Source organism: Vipera ursinii, assembly GCF_947247035.1.
Source record: "Vipera ursinii genome assembly, chromosome: W".
NCBI lineage: Eukaryota > Metazoa > Chordata > Lepidosauria > Squamata > Viperidae > Vipera > Vipera ursinii.
In genome coordinates, this window is record NC_139522.1 from 45,104,829 (window position 1) to 45,125,885 (window position 21,057).

General features: G+C 46.2%; 1 protein-coding gene across 1 annotated transcript in view; it reads right to left on the reverse strand.

Annotated features, from left to right (window-relative positions):
- Window positions 1-21,057, reverse strand: part of LOC310648273 (chromobox protein homolog 1-like) — an 873,008-nt gene that overhangs the window by 681,998 nt on the left and 169,953 nt on the right. The gene's annotated exons all lie outside the window — the stretch shown is intronic.

Genomic DNA, 21,057 nt, shown 5'->3' on the forward strand with positions numbered 1-21,057 from the left:
AATGATCGAAGGTCGGGGGCAGTCCTAAGCTCCACAGGCAGCTGGTTCCAGAGGGCAGGCGCCCCCACAGAGAAGGCCCTCCCCCTGGGTGTCATCCGCCAGCATTCTTTGACCGGCGGCACCCTGAGAAGACCCTCCCTGTGGGAGCGCACAGGACGAAGGGAGCTTGATGCCGGCAGCAGGTGTTCCCTCAAATATACTGGACCCAAGCCATATAGGGCTTTATAGGTCATCACCAGCACCTTGAATCTCACCCGGAGGGCAACTGGAAGCCAATGCAGCTCGCGGAGTAGAGGCGTTACATGGGAGTAACGGGAAACTCCCATCACAACTCGCGCGGCTGCATTTTGTACCAGTTGAAGCCTCCGAGTGGTCCTCAAGGGCAGCCCCATGTAGAGAGCGTTGCAGTAGTCTAAACGGGAGGTCACGAGCGCATGAGTGACTGTGCGTAGGGCATCTCGGTCCAGATAGGGTTGCAACTGATGCACCAGGCGAACCTGGGCAAATGCCCCCCTGGTCACGGCTCCTATATGATCATCAAAACTGAGCCGTGAATCCAGGAGGACACCCAAGTTGCGAGCCCTATCAACGGGGGGTAACACCTCACCCCCCATTGTTAACGATGGAATAACTTGGTCAACCCGAGATGCCGGTATGCACAGCCACTCAGTCTTGGCAGGATTGAGACGAAGCCTGTTTCTCCCCATCCAAACCCTGACCGCCTCCAGGCAACGGGACATCACGGTGAGGGCGTCACTGGGTTGGTTTGGGGTGGAGAAAAAAAGTTGGGTATCATCAGCGTACTGATGATACCCCACCCCAAAACCACAAATGATCTCGCCCAGCGGCTTCATATAGATGTTGAACAGGAGGGGCGAGAGAACCGACCCCTGAGGAACTCCACAAGCGAGAGGCCTCGGGGCAGATCTCTGCCCTCCTGTCAACACCGACTGCGAGCGGCCCAGGAGATAGGAGGAGAACCACCGTAAAACCGTGCCTCCAACTCCCAACCCCCTGAGACGCCGCAGTAGGATACCATGGTCGATGGTATCGAAAGCCGCTGAGAGGTCTAATAGAACTAGGACAGAGGAGCAACCCCTGTCCCGAGCCCGCCAGAGATCATTCACCAGCACGACCAATGCTGTCTCCGTGCTGTGCCCGGGCCTGAAACCCGATTGGTACGGGTCCAGATAATCAGTTTCCTCCAGGAACAGAGGAAGCTGATGCGCCACCACACTCTCAACAACCTTCGCCAGAAAGCGAAGGTTGGAGACTGGACGATAGTTGTTTCAAACAGCCGGGTCCAGGGCAGGCTTCTTGAGGAGGGGCCTCACCAGGGAAGACACCCTCCTTCAAGGAAGCAGTTATTACTGCCTGGAACCAGCCTCATGTCTCCTCCCGGGCCGCAAAAACCAGCCAGGAGGGGCACGGGTCCAATAAACAGGTGGTGGAGCTCAGCCTCCCCATAATCCTGTCCACATCATCAGGGGAAACAGGATCGAACTCAGTCCAGATAACATGCTCAAGACAGTCCGATTCCTCCACATCAGACTCTGCCCAGTCAGAGTCCAAACCGGCCCGGATCTGAGCGATTTTATCTGTCAGATGATGACTAAACTCCTCGGCCCGACCCTGCAAGGGATCCTCCCTCACCTCCTGGTTAAGAAGGGAGTGAGTCACCCTAAACAGGGCGGCCGGGCGATTATCTGCGGATGCGATGAGAGCAGCAAAATAATTAGCCTTCGCTGTCCTCATCGCCGCAAGATAAGACCTAATAAAGGTTCTTAACTGCAATCGGTCAGATTCGGAACGGCTAGATCTCCAACCGCTCTCCAGACCCCGTCTCCGACGCTTCATCTCCCGGAGCTCCGCAGAAAACCATGGAGCCCAACGGGATCTGCACCAGGTCAGGGGTCGCAAGGGTACAACCCGGTCGAGTGCCTCAGTGGCCGCCCTTTACCAGGCATCCACCAAGGCATCGGCCGGGCTGTGAATGATGGCAATAGGTATAGACCCAAGCGCCGTCTGGAACCGTTCTGGGTCCATTAGGCGCCTGGGGCGGAACCACCTGGTCGGTTCCGTAGCCCAGCGGCGGGGGGTGGCATAGCGGAAGACCAGCCACAGGAGATAATGATCGGACCATGACAGGGGGAAGATGTCTGGCAAACCCCCTCCCAGATCATCCAACCATTGCCCAGAAAAAAACACCAGTTCGAGAGTGTGACCCCCCACATGAGTCAGGCCCTGAATTTATTGAGTCAGGTCCATGGCCGTCATGGAAGCCATGAACTCCCGAGCTACCTCTGACAACCCTCCCAGGGAAGGCAGATTGAAGTCACCCAGCACTATAAGCCTGGGAAACTCCACCGCCAAACCTGAGAGTGTGTCAAGCAGCCCAGGCAGGGCTGTTGCCACACAGCTGGGTGCAAGGTATGTGAGCAACAAGCCCATCTGGACCCGAGGACCGAATCTCAGGAGGAGGGACTCACTCCCGCCTATCTGGACTGTGGTGGTCTCCCGCGGACATAAAGTCTCCCGAATCACCACCGCCACCCCACCGCCCCTACCCTGAGCCCGTGGCTGGTGTAGCACACAGAAACCTGGGGGGCATAGCTCAGTCAGAGGGACCCCTCCCTCCGAGCCCAACCAGGTTTCCGTAATGCATGCCAGATCCGCGCGTTCCTCCTCGATCATATCATGAACGAGGGGAGCCTTGTTAACAATGGATCTGGCATTGAAATACACCAGCCTAAGCTCAGGGACCTGATCACCCTCACCCCCAGGCAAAAGGAGGGTCGGAGCGCGCCATCGCTCGAAGATAGCAAGGGCGCGATCCCGGATATTGATGTGGCCCTCCCTGCAACCACCTGCTGCCATTCCCTATCGTCGTGGGGATTTGACACCCCACCCCAGCACACGCGGAGCCAGCAGCCTCCACCCCCAACCCCATCCCGCCAGAGGCCATAACAGGCCCAGACTGAGTGCCGGTTAGTAATTCCCTCCCCTCCCCACTATTCCTCCCCCTCCCTAACCCTTTAAAATAACCGGCTAGAAAACGTATCAGGGGCCTCTTGATGCGTCTTCCCCAGAGGCCCCTAGGTAAACCCAACCACCTCTCGGGATCCCAACAATTGGGCCTGTCATCAAGGGAGATGGTAAGCGAACGGGCTGGTCATGACCAGGAGGGAGGAGCCCCCCTGAGGGCGTACAAGTCTGGCCCAGAGTATTTTAATCGGACCATACAGAGCAAAAATCCGTGTGAGCCATTGTTCACAATGGAGGTCAGATGTTATCAGATGTTATAGGATATTAAAGATGTTAAGATGTTAAAACCGGAACATGTCTTTGTCCACCAATCCGGCTCTGCTCTCACCTGAGCCGGTCCAGATGATGAACTCACAGCTGACCTCTCACCAAAGCTGTGAGATTCAGTCTGGATTAGGTAAACGTCATTGCCGGGTGGAACCTCCCCCACTGGCCTCTCACACCAGCGGGGAGGTTGATGACCAGTTTGGGGCCGCCCTTTCACCACGGTCCAATCCCGGGTTTGTTCCGGACCATCAAAGGGAGACACAAGAGAAGAAAGTCTCAATCCATCCAAACCCTGCATCGGTCTCAAGCCATCATCCGATGTAGTCCTAATGCAATCATAATCACAGGCAGGGCTGATCTTCAAGCTGCCAACCCCATAAGCAGCAGCAGCGATTAAGTAAGATAAAAGGCTACAAACATGCTGCCAGAGACTAACCCAGTTAATCCTCAGATATTCCGCAGCCGGTTTCCAGGCCACCAGGTCTCTGCCATGTTCAAAGTAAGAAGCCTCCGCAAAGCCAGCATGTTGGAAATGGCACCCACCAGATGATTCCGGCGCCAGATCATCCGTAGCCATTTTACAGGCCAAAACGCCAACGGCATGCAGAAAACAGTCCAGGCAGCTGGGAAAGGCACCCACCAGATGAAAACGGGCGCCAGATGGTCCACAGCCAGCTTGGAGGCCGCCCAAGCCGCCGCTGCCTTGAAAAAACTGTCTTGCCGCTGTCCCGCAGAGCAGTCAGAAACGGTGCCCGGCAGCTGATCTCGGGCGCTGGGAAGATCGGCAGCCACTTGATTGCCGCTGCCGCTACTCTCCAGGAGGAAATTTCCGCTGCCGCATCTATCCTCTGAGGGGGAGAGGCTCCAGGGGGAAAGGCTCCATGCCGCCGAAGCGACGCTCGCCCGATGTTCACCCCCGACCAGATGCAGCCTCGGTAGGGTCTCAAGTGAGCTCCCGGCCTTCCATTGCGAAAGCTCGTCACGGAGCTCACAAAACGCCGCCTGTGCTCGCCGCCATCTTGGGAAAAAAACTGATTACAAGATATTTGTAAAGATTTTAGCAAATAGATTAATGAAGGTAATGCAGCAAATGATTCATAGTGATCAAACAGGATTTATAAGTGGTAAACAAATGAAAAATAATGTGAGACATATTGTAGATTTATTGGAATTTTTGGAAAGAAATAACCAGGTCTCTGCAGCGCTGATTTTTTTGGATGCTAAAAAAGCTTTTGATCAATTGGACTGGCAATTTTTATTTAAGGTACTGGAGAAAATGGAGTTTGGGGATAACTTTTTGCAACCTATTAGGGCAATATATCAGAAGCAAACAGCTCAAATAATAATTAATGGTAGTTTGACAGAAGCATGTAACATTGAAAAGGGGACAAGACAGGGGTGTCCGTTGTCACCTTTGTTGTTTGTTTTAACATTGGAAATATTATTGATTAAGAGAAGAGACTCAAATAAAATTAAGGGAATTAAAATAAGAGGTCAAGATTATAGATTGAGAGCGTTTGCGGATGACTTGGTTATTACGTTAAGTCAACCAACCTACTCAGTTGTAGATTTGATGGAGATAATATTGTTATATGGAAAAGTTTCTGGATTTAAAATAAATACGCAAAAAACTAAAATATTGTCTAAAAATATGACTACAGAACAAAAGGTTGTTTTAGAAGAACTAACTGGATTTGAAATAGTTAAAAAGACTAAATATTTGGGGGTATATCTTTCAGCTTCAAATGTGAAATTATATAAAAATAATTATGAATTGTTATGGTTAAAAATACAAAAAGAGTTAGATAGTTGGAAAAAATTACAATTATCTTTATTGGGAAGAATTGCAGCAGTGAAAATGAATGTTTTGCCAAAGTTTTTATTTTTGTTTCAAATGATACCTATACTTAAAAAGGATTCAAACTTGGAGGAATGGCAGAAAGGTATTAATAAATTTGTTTGGGCAGGGAAAAGACCAAGAGTAAAATTTAAGATAATGCAAGATGTATGTGAAAGAGGTGGTCTTAAAATGCCCAATTTTAAACTATATTATGAGGCTGCTGCTTTATCATCAATTAGTGACTGGTTTAATTTAACACAAGGGACACTATTGAATATTGAGGGTTGTGATTTGTTATTTGGTTGGCATGCATATTTATTGTATGGCAAGAAGGTGGATAATGTTTTTAAGACACATATATTAAGGTATGCTCTGTTGCGAGTTTGGAAAAAATATCGATATAAGTTAAATTATAAAATACCAATTTGGGCAATACCTAAACATGCAATAGAAAATATAAATGTGGGATTTAAACATGATGTGACTACATATAAAGAAACTCTTAGGATGGAAAGGAATGTATGGCAATTGAAGCCATATAATATTTTAAAAGAAGGGAAAATAGTACAAACTTGGTTCCAGTATGGGCAGTTACAAGCTAGATGGAAGGAAGATCACAAAGTTGGTATTTCGATAACTGATGAAAATTTGGTTAAACAAATTAGAGATCAAGGTCAAGCACATATAAGAAGGATATATAATGCATTGATAGAAATAGACTCAGAAACGGAACTTGTTAAAGATTGTATGATAAATGGGCCCAGAATTTTCAGGAGGTCATAACAATGGATACTTGGGAAAAGATATGGGTTAGAAATGTAAAATTTACACAGGCTCAAAATTTAAGAGAGAATTTTTATAAAATGTTTTATAGATGGCATTTATATCCTAAAAAAATTAGCAAGTATGTATCCGAACTGTCAGCCTAAATGTTGGAGGTGTGGTTGTGATGATGCAACTTATTATGATATATGGTAGACTTGTAAAAAAGTCAAAGCTTTTTGGATTAAAATTTGGTGGAACATGCAGAAGATATTTAAGAAAAAGATAAGGTTTTCTCCACAGTTATTTCTGTTGGATATTATTACAGATTGTACTGTTATAGATACTAAATTGATGTTTCAATTTAGTTTCAAAGTTTCAAACCTGGCGGAAATGGCAAAGATTTCAGCATATTTGAAAGAACAATTGCAACAGAGATATATTGTGGAATGGAGAAGATGGATCGAGTATATTCAGAATAAATATAGGACTAAAAAGTTTCATTTAGCATATGAATAAGTATTAGTTTTATATGATGTATTATTAGGTATTCATTATTAGTTAGTTAGTTAGTTATGTTTAAGGGGAGTTAAAGTGCAATAGAATTTAATGTGGTTTTTTTTATTAAAAAGTTTTACAATACATTTTATCTTTAACAAAAAAAACCCTCCCAACCCCCTCCCCTCCCACCCTCTTCCCCCTCCCCAACCCTCCCCAACCCCTCCCTCCCTTCCCCCCCCCACTTCCCAGAGCTGAATACAGGGTATAAAAATACAAACAATCATAATCTAATTTACGCAAACAATCCTAAACTATTTAAACTATCGCACTTTAACTCATATAGATAAACTCCAAACATATATATATCATATCAATAATTATTCAAATACAAAATAATACTTTTTAATCTAATACCCAATAAAAACAATCACAGATAAAACAATTTATGTCAATTTTCTAAAACTATTCTTCTTTCCAACTAGGCTTTAAATTCATACTAAAACCAAGTTTACACAACCTTTCCTTCTCCTAATATATTATACAACTTAAAATACTGCACCTTACTTTCCAAACTTAAATTTTTTTTATATAATCACATCATTCTTATATTTTCAATCAGAGATAAAACAATTTATATCAATTTTTTAAAACTATTCTTCTTTCCAACTAGGCTTTAAATTCATACTAAAACCAAATTTATACAACCTTTCCTTCTCCTAATATATTATACAACTTAAAATAGCATACATTACTTTCCAAACTTAAAATTTTTTATATAACATCATTCTTATATTTTCTATTACCTGTTCCATTATTACCCATAAAAATATTACAAGTTAACTTTCATCTATAATTTTTCCCAAAGTTGCACCAAAGCATATCACAAAGTATATACCAACCACACAATATCCCCCTTCTTATCACACCGTAACTATACGTACCAACCAAATAACAAATCATAACCTACAGAATATCAATAAGCACTACTACAAATCTTCCCAATTAAATTTTCATAATCATCTTAAAACTAAAGCAACATAAAATATTACATAGTTATTTTATAAGGGTGAAAAATATATCCCCAAGTATTTAGTCCTTCTAACAATTTTAATTCCCATAATCCTTATTACATTATTATCTCCTGCAGTTCTGCAACTAAATCTTCAGGCTTGGTTCATTCGTCCAGAAGCAGCACGCCTCTTCCAATTTCTGACCTTCTCCAGTGGTACTGAAATTTGATCCACTCCTGTAGCTTTCACATCTGTCTGTATTAGCCCTTCATCATCTTGTAGATTCTCTCTGTAACGTTGAGACTCTCTCTCACCTTTTTTCTTTGTAGATTCCAAAAATGGTATGGGGGCTGCTTTTAAAATATTACTGTAGAAATCATGTGCCTGAATCACTGTAGTAAAACAATGCCTCGTACCTTCATAGGTCACCACCATACCCACTGGTATCTGCCATCTAAACTTGATATCACGTCGTCTCAATTCTTGTGTCAAAAAAAGCAAATTCCTTCCTTTTTCTTAAAATTCTTGAAGGGATCTCTTTTAAAATCAGAACTTTTTGCTCAGCAATTACAAAATCAATATTGTAGGAGGCCTGGATAACTTCATTTCTAATCATTCTCTTTGTAAAATAAACCACCACATCTCTGGGTAATTTCCTTTGTCTTGCAATCCAAGAATTAACACGAAAGATTTTATCTATATCTTCCATTATTTCATCTGCTGGTCGTCTCAGCACCCCCTCCAAAGCCTCAGAAACCATTTCCTTCGAATTTTCCTTAGGATTTTCTTTTAAGCCTCTAATCCTTAAAGCAAACTCCATCTGATAATACTGTGTCGAGATCAGATCATAATCAATTTTCTCTACCACATTTTCAGTTTCTGTCATTTTTGCTTCCAGTCTAATATCATTTTGAGTAAGATCTTCCACTCTTTCATCCAAATTCTCAATGCATTTAACCATGCCTTGCATTACAGATATAATGTCTGCTCTCAGTTCTTTTAATTTCTCTGTAATCTTTTCATCCATAACCTTAGCTAGTTTTTCTGTTAACTTCTCCTCCAACTTTTTATCCATTATCTCAGCAAATTGTTGCATTTGCTTTTCCATAGTCTCTTGCAGCAAATTCTGCAAATCTTTTACTGTAAAAGCTGATGCAGATACGGGTGCAGGGGACAATAAAGTTTTCAATGAAGACTGCTGCACCAGAGCAGGAACTTTATAAGATATAGCCGCCATTTTCACCCACTATTGTTAACTACGCACTTCCACTTACGAGCTCAGCAAAGTCCATTGAGTTAAAGATCAAAACACCATCTTCACCAAAATCTCCTGCATCGCTCTGCCTGCGTCCTCGTTCTCAAAAGTTCTTCCTTGCTAGCAGGGATGGTTGTGAATGCCCTGTTCTGCTCCAAAAAACCCGGAGCAGAGGCGCCTCGCAGTCCGGAGAATGCCCAGGCTTCGGGGGGGCTCAATCCTTCAGCCGCCAAAACTTTAAGTTCTGGCGGCCCCGGAGAGCTCTACCCCTACCTGGGCGCTCACCCCCTCCTCTTCTCCCGAGGAGGGGGCTTCTGAGCCACCAAAAAAGCTGATCGGCGCTGTTTTCGGCGGCTCTACAGAGCCGCGAGGCTGACAGCCAAAGAATGGCTGCCTCCGGCGACGCCTTGCCATCCGGAAGTCCAATTTAATGTGTTTTTTAGTTAGTTAGCATATTCTAGCTTTAGTTTGTAAAAGTTAATACCCTGTATTCAGCTCTGGGAAGTCGGGGGGGGAGGGAGGGTAAGTGGGGGGAGGTGTTCTGAACCAGCCAACTACCGGCCTTGTAATAAGGCAAACCCCTGTTCAAACAGTAGAGACTGGAGAGGGTCTGAGGCTGCAAAGCGTCTGCCAAGATTTATTACTCAATTAACAGAACAAGAAACAAAAACACTGGAACTTGAATCCTCAAGCGGAAGGGTTGCTTTCAGCAACCAGCCCTTCCCCAAACACTCCTTTTATTTAGAGTTCAGGGCGTGGCCTCCCTCTGCCTCCTCCCGAGGAGACCCACAGCCTTTCTCTGCTTGGTCCTGCTCGACTGCCTCCTGCGTCGGGCGTCCTTGAACAGGGCCAGCTGTGGGTCATCATCCTCCGCACTATCGGGCTCACGCAGCTGAGAAGAGGGCCCCGGCTGGGAGCTCTGCCAAGCCTCCAAGCCATCATCAGCCAGTTCGTCTCCCTCCTCCCCCTCATCTGAGTCATCCGATACATCTGCGCTGGCTGCCGGACCCACAGGCTGGCCCTGAGTCACAACACTATCCCGCACCGCAGGGCCCTTCCCCCGGGGCTGCCGATCCGGATGTGGTCGGGATGGGAATTGTTCGTGAAACGCAGTCACCAACGCAGGGGCATGAACGGCGGTCGCGTCTTCCCATGTGAAGTCCTCCGGCCCGTACCATTTCCACTCGATCAGGTACTGGAAGCGACCTTTCAGCCAGCGGGAATCCCGGATGCTGGCGACCTCGTACTCGGGGGTGCTGCCTCCATCACGAGGTCCTGATGGGGGAGGTTCCGCTTGGCGAAGTGGACAAGCCGGTTGTTCGGGGACCAACAAGGACCGATGGAAGACGGGATGCACGCGCAGGGAACGTGGCAGAGTTAAACGATAGGCGACCGGATTGATGACGGCCTCGACTGGGAACGGTCCAAGGTAACGGTGGTCCAGCTTCCTCACCGGCCGAGTGGATGGTAGGTTCCTGGTGGACAGCCAGACCCGATCCCCCACCGATAGTGGAGGCGTATCCCTTCTCGACCGATCGGCGAACCTCTTGTAGTCGGCCTTGGCCTTCTCCAGCTGCCGTCGCACCAACCGATGGATCGCCTGTAACTCCGCCATGAATTCGTTCACTGCCGGCTCCGGTGAGTCCACGGGAGAAAGGGGGAAAAACCGGGGGTGATAACCCACGTTGGCCAAGAACGGTGTCATCTGCGTGGAGGTGTGCTGCGAGTTGTTAAAGGCAAACTCGGCTATGGCCAAATAGTCCACCCAATTGTCCTGCTGCAGGTTAACGTAGCAGCGCAGATACTGCTCTAAGATGCCGATGACCTTCTCGGTACCCCCGTCGGTCTGAGGATGATGCGCGGACGAGAGGCAAACCTTAATGTCCAACGCCCCCATCAACTCCTGCCAGAAGCGGGCTGTAAACTGGGCCCCCCTATCGGAGACGACTCTATCGGGAAGGCCGTGCAGCCGGAACACCTGTTGGATGAACATGCGACTAGTGTCGCGAGCTGACGGTAAGCCGCGACAGGGGATGAAGTGCGCCATCTTGGTCAACATGTCCACCACCACAAACACTGTCGTGAAGCCGGAGGATGGGGGTAGATCCGTCAGAAAGTCCATGGACACAGCCCCCCAGGGTCTCTTGGGTGTTGGCAAAGGCTGCAGTAAACCAGGCGGGGCCCCTGTCGCTGACTTGGCCTGCCTGCATGGGATGCAGGAGGTGACATAAGACTGGACATCGTGTCGGACTCGGGGCCACCAGAAGGTACGGGAGACCAGGTTCAGAGTCTTGAACAGGCCAAAATGCCCCGCAGCCGGGTTATCATGACACTGGCTGAGGACGAGTCCCCTGAGTGGCCCTCCTGGAACATAGAGCCGGTCACGATAATACAGGAGTCCATCCGTGACCGACCAAGGCAAATCTGGCCCCACCTCTTCCTTCCGCTGAGCCACCCACGCCTCCTGCTGCTGCGCCTCCCGGATCCGAGCCCGTATATCCACCGGCTCCCGCACCGCAGCAAAAGACTCGACGGGGATCACTGTCCTGGGCGGAAGCTTGTCTTCCACTCGGGTGTACTCGGGCTTCCTGGACAGAGCATCCGCTCTCTGGTTGTGCCCGCTTGGTATGTACCGCACCCGGAAGTCAAACCTCGCAAAGAAGAGGGACCACCGGATCTGGCGTTGGTTCAAATTCCGAGCGGTCTGCAGGCTTTCCAGATTCTTGTGGTCCGTCCGGACCTCGATTTGATGCCGTGCCCCCTCCAGATGATGCCTCCAAGCCTCGAACGCCGCCTTGATGGCCAGCAGCTCCTTCTCCCAGATGGTATAGTTGCGCTCCGAGGGATTCAATTTCCGAGAGTGATACGCGCAAGGGAAAAGGGTACCGTTGGGCGTCGCTGCCTGGAGTAACACGGCCCCAATGGCAATGTCGGAGGCGTCCGCCTCCACGACAAACGGCCATTGCGGGTCAGGATGCTTCAAGATGGGCTCCTTCATGAAGGCGTCCTTCAAAGCTTGGAACGCCTGTTGTTCGGGGGCGTTCCACTGGAACCGAGTCTTCTTCTGCAGGAGCCGGGTGAGGGGGGCTGTCAAGGCAGCAAAGCCAGGGATGAATGTTCGATAGTAGTTGGCAAATCCAAGAAGTCGCTGAACATCCTTCACGCGACGCGGGGGTTGCCAACTCTGCAACGACTCAACTTTACTCGGTTCCATGGCGATGCCCTCAGGAGAAATGCGGTGACCCAGGAAGGCAGGAAACAGATCTGGATTGCCAGCAAATTTATCCCGCATAGCTATCTGACATTTCCTCCTGGGTGGGGGTGCAGCATGTACCTGAGCTTGCAGTTGAGCCACCTGAGCTGCCAGCAATGTGAGTTGCTGGGTGAGCTGAGCATTCTCGGCACGAAGCTGCTCCATCGTAGTAGTAAGGGGTGGGAGGCTGAAAGCAAACTGTTCTGAACCAGCCAACTACCGGCCTTGTAATAAGGCAAACCCCTGTTCAAACAGTAGAGACTGGAGAGGGTCTGAGGCTGCAAAGCGTCTGCCAAGATTTATTACTCAATTAACAGAACAAGAAACAAAAACACTGGAACTTGAATCCTCAAGCGGAAGGGTTGCTTTCAGCAACCAGCCCTTCCCCAAACACTCCTTTTATTTAGAGTTCAGGGCGTGGCCTCCCTCTGCCTCCTCCCGAGGAGACCCTCAGCCTTTCTCTGCTTGGTCCTGCTCGACTGCCTCCTGCGTCGGGCGTCCTTGAACAGGGCCAGCTGTGGGTCATCATCCTCCGCACTATCGGGCTCACGCAGCTGAGAAGAGGGCCCCGGCTGGGAGCTCTGCCAAGCCTCCAAGCCATCATCAGCCAGTTCGTCTCCCTCCTCCCCCTCATCTGAGTCATCCGATACATCTGCGCTGGCTGCCGGACCCACAGGCTGGCCCTGAGTCACAACAGGAGGGGGAGGGAGGGAGTTTATGTTTTGAAAATGTATTCTAAAACTTTTCAATAAAAAAACAAACCGAGAGATAGTCCCTAACATGTGCTTTTAATTACGCTACAGGGTCTGTCCTTTTTGTAAGGGGGGGGGGCGGATATCAATGCTGCTAACATCGGATGTTCTTGCTTGACAATATAAGGAGTTGTAGCCTTTTTCTTTAACCTGTATGTTACTTTTAGAGTTAGAATTAGTGGACACTGGGGGGGAGTAGGGAGAATGTATCTCAAGACTGTTTGTAATAAGAGAAGATAAGAATTGGCGGGTTAAAAAAGGGAGGGAAAGTTTTCCTTTTAAACTAATTGGAGAATGTGATTTATGATGTTTAATTAAGGGAGGGAATTGTCCTTTGATACAATTTGTTTAGGGGAGGAGAATTCAGATCTTGGCTTCAACCATGTATCTGCTGAAACTATGCTACTCTATTAAAAGATTCTTTAAGGTAAAGAATGCCTTGAAGTTCTTTGAAGTACTGCATTTGTCAGAACCATGACATTAAGCCAAGATCTAAAACTTTGAAATAGCTATATCAGTTTCCCTTTAAGTCTTTGTTAGCAATCCAAAAAATTTATGCATATATATCGTGTCTGCAGAAACAACAGGTACCCACCTAACTTCATTAGACAACACAGCACGCCAGGTGAACCTACCTGCCATCAATGTGAAAACGCATTAACATCACGGATAACACTGCCTTGGTGTTGCCCACAGATCTGATCAGACTTTACGAGCTTGTGTCATGTGCCCTAAAGAACCACTCCCTAATGAAGAAAAAACCTCAGTCGTGTACAAGATGTCATGCCAGAATTGCAATTGCAATTACATTGGGGAGATGGCAAAACGACTGAGGACTAGGGTGCATGAACACAAACTTGCTATTAGAAGACAAGAACAACATTCACAGGTGTGGGCACACATGGCTACACACAACCACGTCTTTAATCTAACAGCGACCGAGGCAATTGCCAGTGACAACTCTAAAGGCGGATGCTTGTTTAAGGAAGCTTGATTTTCAAACCACTCCTATATCAACCGGCACATAGACCTCCCCCCTGCATACCAGGCACTAAGGAATTGGGAAGAGGAACGACATGCACAATATGAAAGCAAACTGCAAGCATTCACAGAGCGCCTCATTGTATGAAAATCAAGATTGCACAAACACACAATCACCCTGCATTGTAGAACACAGGGAAGAAGAGCAACAACTATTTAGAACCTCTGGTATAAGAACACAGGCAATGACTAGAGCTATGGCTACAACACATGGAACTATCAGCAATCCACTTTTGACAACGGACACTCAGAGACAACTACATCCCCCCAAAACAGATGTGCAACAACTCAAAGAAATACGGCCGACCTCAACAAACAGACCGGTGATGTACTCCATGAGCAGAGTGCAGACACCAACAGTATAAACGCGATCTCCCCACCCCAGCATTTCCATCCTGACGACGTTGGCAGTTAGCCAACGAAAGCTTGATCTTTTAGCAATAAAAACTGTTTTAGTTTTTCTTATTTCATCCCAGTGTTCGCTTAGTTTGTTAATATGTGTGTGTGTGTGTGTGTGTAATGGTATAAAATCCTCGAACTCTGGGATAATTGTAAAACAGTTGTTTATTGTTTAAAAAACAGTAAAAACAATAAAAGCAACCATTTATAAAACCTAAAAATCGACTGTCTTAGCTTTCGCTGGTCCAATCATCAGAGTAAGCATTATGGGGTGGGGAGTTTGCTTATAAATCTAATTGACTCCGCGCTCTACCCATTGCTCATGTGATGGGCATGCCTGTTCTAATTGACTGTAGTTGCTCTAGTTGTCCCACATCTCCCTGTCCACATTTTAATCCTATTGCCCTCTTTCTTCTCATCGTTCATTTCCCTGCCTGTTCTGTTTTATCCACTCCAGTCAGTCCTGTCTCTCCTCGCTGTGCCTCATCCCCTGGTATGTGTACCAATTCTGGGGGTCCCTCTCCCCCTTTTTCTATCTTCCCAGCCCGCCTGTCCTGTGCTCGGCCGTATGGTGTTACTGCCGATCTATCCTCCAATCTTCCCCCTCCCGTGACCATTATAGGCTGTGTATCCCGGTCCGTCAATGTACGTGTCCTTCCATTGTCACTCCACCCCTCCTCCTCTGGTGCATCCGCTTGTTGCCTCTGTCTTCCATTGTTCGTTCTAGTCCAGGCATGTCAAACTCGCGACGTCACGTGATGTTGCGCGACATTTTGGAGCTTTTTCCCCATTGTCAGCAATGGGGTGGGCGCGGTTTCATCGTGATGCGTCCGGCCCATGGGCTGGCAGTTTGACACCCCTGTTCTAGTCAATCTCATCCTCCCTGGCCATTCTTCGTGCATAGATGTGTGCGTGCGTTGTAGCACTCTTCCTCCCTGCCTCATCCATACTCGATCGACCAGAGTTGTTACTGGATTACTCCTCATTCTACTCCACCACCCAATCTCGACAGGTTGTTGTTCGTCCTGCTCCTCTTCATCCTTGCAAGTTGTGCCACCCTCATCCACTCATCGTACTTCCCCCGATGGCTCTTGCATCACTCTACCCCCGCCAGTTTGCTGGATCCCCTCCAGCCTTCGGGTTAAACACATCCGTGTATTTGTTCCACCACCCCCCACCATTCCTGCTCTTCATCACCCCTCCTAGTTGATCCTATTCCCTCTGGGTGCCCTCTGTCCATTCGTACATGCATTGAACGCGATCCTCTCTCACCTCGCCCCATCCACGTCGGGCTGTTGGGAGTTGTCACTGGATCGCTCTTTACCTGTTCCCTTCCTCCAACCTCGGCAGGCTGTTGTGCATCTGGTCTTCTTTCACTTACATGGATCGTATGGCTTCGATCCTTCTTAATTCCTCTCTTTCCAAGTGTGGGCAATGTTTTTAGTTGCTGTTCGTGCGCTTTCAATGCCTGGTACGCCGGTGGTGGTTCTATATGGCAATTGATTGAGTATACATCTGACAGCCAGGCTTCCTTAAGCAGAGGGCCTCCTTTAGAGGCATCCTGAGCGATGGCCTCTGCCCCCATGAAGTCAAAAGAGTGGTCATTGCTGACCATGTGCGTCCATATTTGTGAGTACTGTTCTTGCCTTTTGATGGCCAACTTATGTTCGTGGATTCTGGTTTTGATCCGTTTGAATGTCTCTCCAGTGTAATTGCACTGGCAATCTTTACATTGCACTCTATAGACCACTGATGACTTCTCTTCCTCTGGTAATGACTCCTTGGGGCGCATCACCTTGGCATGGAGTCTTTTATTGGGCCGGTGGGCCACACTGATATTTTGTGGTGCCAGTATGCATGCCGTCGCTTCTGATACACCATTGACATAAGGTATCATCGTCCAGGTTGTTGTCACTGAGTCATTCTGCATTCTGCGGGGTCCTGGGTGTCTGCTATATCACCAGATAAAGTTGGCTGGATAGCCATTGCGCCTACATTTGCGATATAGGTGGGCACGTTCTTCTTGCTTGGCTTTCCTTGTGTTGCAATGTGTATTTGTTTGTTTGAATAACATTCAGATACATGCAACCTTATGGGACGTTGGATGATTGCTTTTATAGTGCAGCATTCTATCAGTATGGGTTGCCTTTCGGTACATGGTTGTGTGGAGGGTGCCGTTGGTTTGGCAACTGACCAGTATGTCTAAAAAGGCCAGAGTGCCATTGGCCTCCTCCTCCGCTGTAAATTGGATGTCAGAGAACACTGCATTTAGTTTTTCCATGAAGATAACCTTGTCTTTCCATTTAACAATAGCGAACGTGTCATCGACATATCTGGCCCAGAATTTGGGTCAATAGTCGGACATCACTTTAGACTTCAAGCACTGCAGGACTGCCTCGGCGATGACCCCCAAAATGGGGGATCCCATCAGCATGCCTTTAATCTGTTCGTACATCATGCCTTGGAATGTAAAGTGCGTTCTAAGACCCAGGCACAATAAGTGGATGACGTCTTCTGCCTTGAGTGAGTCGCGGTTCTGTGACTCCTCCTGCTGTAGTAGGTCCTTTATCGTCAAGACAGCCAGCTCTTGTGGAATAGATGCAAATAGAGACGTTACATCAAATGATATCATGATTTTGTCATCCTGTATCCTTATTGGCTTCAATCTTTGCAGGAACTCTTGTGACGATTTTACCATGGTCGTACTCCCCTCTACCAGATACTGTATCCATTGTGCATTCCAGATTCAATGCTTAATTATCTTTTCCAGTATCTTCCTAGGTATTGATATCAGGCTGATTGGTTTCTTGTTCCCTGGTTTTCCCCCTTTTTTGCAGATGGGAAACACATTAGCTCTTTCCAGTCCTCTGGTCGTTCCCCCGGTGCTCTGTGGAAGATGTGGTTCATTGGTTCTGAGATCACATCTGCCAGATCCTTCAGAACTCTTGGATGTAATCCATCAGGACTTGGTGATTTGAACTTGTCTAGAGTAGACATAACTTTACTAGTAAAGTTATGCTTAAAATTCTACAAGCTAGACTCCAGCAGTATGTGGATCGAGAACTACCAGAAGTACAGGCAGGATTTTGAAGAGGCAGAGGAACTAGAGATCAAATTGCTAACATACGCTGGATCATGGAGAAAGCTAGAGAGTTCCAGAAAAACATCTATTTCTGCTTCATTGACTATGCTAAAGCCTTTGATTGTGTGGATCATAACAAACTCTGGCAAGTCCTTAAAGAGATGGGCATACCAGACCATCTTATTTGTCTCTTGAGAAACCTATATGCGGGCCAAGAAGCAACAGTGAGAACTGGACACGGAACCACTGATTGGTTCAAAATTGGGAAAGGAGTCCGGCAAGGCTGTATACTGTCGCCTTGCCTATTTAACTTATATGCAGAGCACATCATGAGAAAGGCAGGGCTAGATGAATCAAAAGTTGGAATTAAGATTGCCGGAAGAAACATCAACAACCTAAGATATGCAGATGATACCACTCTAATGGCAGAAAGTGAAGAGGAACTAAAGAGCCTCTTGTTGCGAGTGAAGAAGGAGAGTGCAAAACTTGGGTTGAAACTAAACATTAAGAAAACCAAGATCATGGCATCTGGCCCTCTCAATTCCTGGCAAATAGATGGGGAAGAAATGGAGGTAGTGACAGATTTTATTTTCCTGGGCTCCAAGATCACTGCAGATGGGGACTGTAGCCAAGAAATTAAAAGACGCTTGCTCCTGGGGAGGAAAGCCATGGCAAATCTAGACAGCACACTAAAAAGCAGAGACATCACCCTGCCAACAAAAGTGCGTATAGTCAAGGCTATGGTCTTCCCAGTTGCAATGTATGGCAGTGAAAGCTGGACCATAAGAAAAGCTAAGCGCCAAAGAATTGAAGCCTTTGAACTATGGTGCTGGAGAAGACTCCTGCGAGTCCCTTGGACTGCAAGGCGATCAAACCGGTCAGTCCTAGAGGAGATCAACTCTGACTGCTCTTTAGAACGCCAGATCCTGAAGCTAAAACTCAAATACTTTGGCCATCTAATGAGAAGGAAGGACTCACTGGAGAAGAGCCTAATGCTAGGAAAGATTGAGGGCAATAGAAGAAGGGGACGACAGAGAATGAGGTGGCTGGATGGAGTCACTGAAGCAGTAGGCGTGAGCTTAAATGGACTCCAGAAGATGGTAGAGGACAGGAAGGCCTGGAGGAACATTGTCCATAGGGTCGCGATGGGTTGGACACGACTTCGCAACTAACAACAACAACAGAGTAGACAGGTGTTCTCTTACCATTTTCTTGCCTATTTTCATTTGTATTCCTAGTCTGTCTTTCATGGTTCTGTTTTTGGTAGGTTGTGTTATTTTTTTTATTTTTATTGTTCAGCGCTTCTTCGGGGCTGTCAGGGCTCAGCGGACACGCCGTGATCAGTGCCACTTTCCAGCAGATCGGTGCTTCTTTGGGGCTGTCAGGGCTCAGCAGAAGCACCAGGATCAGTGCCAGGCTCCAGCTGGAGCTCGGCGCTGATCCTGGTGCTTCTGCTGAGCCCCAAAGAAGTACTTATCACCTGGAAAGCAGCATTGATCCCTGCTCACACACACACAAACATGTGCGAGCAGTTACAGCTGAAGGTGTTTCAGCCTTCAACTACGGCTCCCGGTCCTCCGCCATTTGCAGAGAGAGTGACAGAGACAGAGAGAGGCACTTGCACTTCCCTTCTCTCTCTCTCTCTTTATTTTTTTTATTGAAAAGTTTTACAATACATTTTATTTTTAACAAAACACAACCCCTCCCAACCCCCTTCCCACTCCCCAGCCCTCCCCCGCCCCTCCCTCCCTTCCCCCTCCCCCCTCCCGACTTCCCAGAGCTAGATACAGGGTATAAAAAATACAAACAATCATAATCTACCTTATGCAAACAACCATAAACTATTAAATCTATCGCACTTTAACTCTTATAAAATAACTACAAGCAGTATAAATATCACATCAATAATTATTCAAATGCTGGATAAAACTTTTTAGTCCCATATTTACTCCACAATATATCTCTGTTGCAAATAGCCTTTCAAGTACGCTGAGATCTTTGCCATTTCCGCCAGATTGGAGACTTTTACAGTCCATTCTTCTATAGTCGGCAGCTCTTCCTTCTTCCAATATTGCCCTACTAAAAGTCTTCCTGCCGTAATTAAATTCAACATCAGCTTAATGTCCACAACAGTAATGTCAATAATAATGCCCAATAAAAACAATTACAGACAAAACGATCTCTAATTTACTTTACCAAATTTACATCAGTCATTAAAAAACCAATCTTCTGATCTTCTTTCCACCTGGCCTGTAATTTTCCATACTAAAACCAAGTTTATACAATCTTTCCTTCTCTTAAGATATTATACAACTTCAAATGTCATACATTCCTTTCCAAACTTAAAATTTCCTTATATATAGTCACATCATGTTTATATTTTCTATTACGTGTTTCATTATTGCCCATATAGGCATCTTACAAGTTAACTTGTGTCTATACTATTTCCAAACTCGCAACAGAGCATGTCCTAAAATATATACCTTAGACACATTATCCACCTTCTTATCACACAATAAATATACATACCAACCAAATAACAAATCATAAACTTCAAAATTTCAGCAAGACATTCATTTTCACTGCTACAATTCTACCCAGTTAACTTTTCATAATTATTTTTAAAATAAAAACAACATAAAGTATTACAAAACATAATTATTTTTATATAACTTTACATTTAAGGGTGACAAATATATCCCCCAATATTTACCCCTTTTAACAATTTCAAATCCCATTAGCTTTTCTAAAACAGCCTTTTATGATACTATCATATTCTCAAACAACATTTAAGTTTTTTGTATGTTAACCTTAAATCCAGAAACTTTCCTTTATTACATTATTATCTCCTTCAGTTCTACAACTAAATCTTCAGGCTCGTCTCATTCGTCTAGAAGCAGCGCGCGTCATCCTCTGGTTTCTGGCCTCCTCCGATGATACTGAAATTTGATCCACTCCTGTAACTTTCTCATCTATCTGCATTGTTCCTTCAGCGCCTTGTAAATTCTCTCTGCATCGTTGCGACTCTCCCTCACAATTCTTCTTTGTAAATTCCAAAAGTGGTATGGGGGCTGCTTTTAAAACATTACTATAAAAATCACGTGCCTGCAACACTGTAGTAAGACGATGTCTCATACCTTCATACGTCACCACCATACCCACTGGTATCTCCCATCTGAACTTGATATCACGTCATCTTAATTCTTGCGCCAAAAAAGCAAATTCCTTCCTTCTCCTTAAGATTCTTGGAGGGATCTCTTTTAAAATCAAGACTTCTTGCTCAGCAATTACAAATTTAGCATTGTAAGAGGCTTGAATAACCTCATTTCTAATCGCTCTCTTTGTAAAGTAAACCACCACATCTCTGGGTAATTTCCTTTGTCTTGCAATCCATGAATTAACACGGAAAATTTTGTCTATATCTTATAATTTCATCTGCTGGTCGTCCCAGCACCCCTTCCAGAGCCTCAGAAACTATTTCCTTCAAATTTTCTTTAGAATCCTCTTTTAAACCTCTAATTCTCACAGCAAACTCCATCTCATGATACTGTACCAAGGTCAAATCACTATCAATTTTCTCCACCACATTTTCAGTTTCTGTCATTTTTACATCTAATCTGATATTATTTTGGCTGAGATCTTCCACTCTTTCGTCCAAACGCTCAATACATATAGCCATGCCTTGAAATGCAGATAAGATGTCTGCCCTTGTTTCTGTTAATTTCTTATCCATAAGCTCAACTAATTGTTGTGATTGCTTTTCCATAGCCTCTTGCAACACATTCTGTAAATCTTTAACTGTAAAAGTTGATGCAAGTACAGGTACAGATGCAGGAGAAGGGGGCAATAA